The sequence below is a fragment of the Fukomys damarensis genome, unplaced genomic scaffold, assembly GCF_012274545.1.
Source record: "Fukomys damarensis isolate Sample0158 unplaced genomic scaffold, DMR_v1.0_HiC HiC_scaffold_25, whole genome shotgun sequence".
NCBI classification, from domain to species: domain Eukaryota; kingdom Metazoa; phylum Chordata; class Mammalia; order Rodentia; family Bathyergidae; genus Fukomys; species Fukomys damarensis.
In genome coordinates, this window is record NW_022900937.1 from 723,092 (window position 1) to 725,068 (window position 1,977).

Below are 1,977 nucleotides of genomic sequence, written 5' to 3' on the forward strand. Positions count from 1 at the left end.
GCCCAAGGTCCCGAGTTCGATCCCTGGTACCCCCCAAAAATAAATAAATAAAATAATATGTTATGAAAACCACTGCAACTCCACTGTAAATCCTGTGGTTAAACACAAAAGAGAGCTCTGTAAAATAATTACAGACAGCTAAGAGGGACACTAGACTACCGGGAGCTCCCTTAAAGTCCCAAAGTCTGAATATTCAGAGAAAGATGATAAACAGGCCCTGCGAAGCGAGGCATCTTCAAGCCCAAGCTTTAAACCCCTGCTTTGCACCGTGTTGGCAGTGAACTTGAGCACAAGGCTTGTTTTTCACAAACCCACAGTGGGGACCTGCAACGTCCCGTCCCCGCGGCCTAGAAAGGCAGCGCCTGCTCCCTGCGAGAGCCTGTCAGCACCACAGACACCAAGACGCAAAGCACCGAGGCCCAGCTGCTGGGGGACAGGCTGGTCAGCACAGGAACACGGCAACGCTGCCGCGGACTTCAAGATCTCCTGCCTGGGATCCAGGGGGGCTTTTTCTCCCTTTGATTTTTGGAGACAGCAGCTCACTGCGGAGACAGGGCTGGCCTTGAACCCCAGGTGACCCTCCCACCAGAGCCCCCACCTGCCCACTACCTGTGGCGGAGCACTCACACACACACCACACACAACTTTCTAAAACTCAGCTGCATCTGCATCGATACACTCAGGAGGCTGAGGCAGGAAGATCACTGCAGCTCCAGGTTGTCTACAGATGAGATCCTCCTCAAAACCAAACAAACAACAGCTCATTTCTCAATCCTTTCTTTTACAAAATGAGAAATGGGATAGGAATAAACAAGGGCCAACATCTAGAAAAATCTAACTAGTTTGGTAACTAATTTGACTTTAATGTTTGAAAATGTAGCTGAAGCTTCTCTGTACCTTAGTAATCCTAGATATAAGATAAAGATAGCACTTTTCTTAAAAGAGCGGGGAAAGCAGAAACATCTAACAATTTAGGACTCAAGAAGACAGTGTGTGGATAAATGTTTTCTTCCCCTTTTCAGAATGAAGTTTAAGGTTTTTTTGTTTGTTTGTTTTGTTTTTTGGTACCGGGATCGAACTCGGGTCCTTGCGCTTGCGCAGCAGGCGGCAGCACCACGGAGCCAAACCCCCAGCTAACCTGCTCATTTTCTGGAAATTTTAACTACACTGGCCTGCGTCAGATACTTCATATTAATCAGCATTTCCGCAAAAGTTCTACAAATATCTTAGTCTAAGAGATCAAGCTGTTAAAATAATATATAGTGTGAAGTGTAATTCCAATAATATATTAAATAACTGAAAGAATGGCCCAGGGATGTAGCTCGGTGGTGCTGCCACCTGCCTGGCAAGTGCAAGGTCCCGAGTTTGATCCCTGGTACCAATAAATAAATACATAAGCAAATAAAAACTGGACTCAAGCAAATAAATTCAAAACAAGAACCCATCTGCACCAAAAATCTTTCTAAAATACTTTAATTTCTGCATTTTCATAACAAAATTGAAGTTATGATCAGTAAATTTATTGTTAAAATCCTAGTCATGCCTTTAAAATCTCTCTCTGACTCCTTTAGACTTATGTGCTCTTTCAATTGTTTTTCCTCCCAAAATGATTCAGGAAAAGGAAAACAATTCAAACTTTAAGTTCATTTCAGTTCAATCCAGAACTGACCTGAAACATACTAAAGAACATGGAAGCCAGTGGCACAACACCTATAATCACGGCACCACAGGAGGCTGAGGCAGGAGGATCACCGAGAGTTCGAGGCCAGCCTGGGCTCCAAAGTGAGTTCAGAGACCCTGCCTCCAAAAGACAGAAATAAAAAAATACGTGAAATAAAATTAAGAAAGCACACGGAAACCATTTTCCAGGGCAACGGGCAGCTGAAGGGCAGTGTGGGGGCAGCGGAAGGGCAGTGTGGCGGCCGCCGTCCCGGCCTCAGGACGCGGCTGCGCCCAGTTTCCTCAGAAGCCCACGGC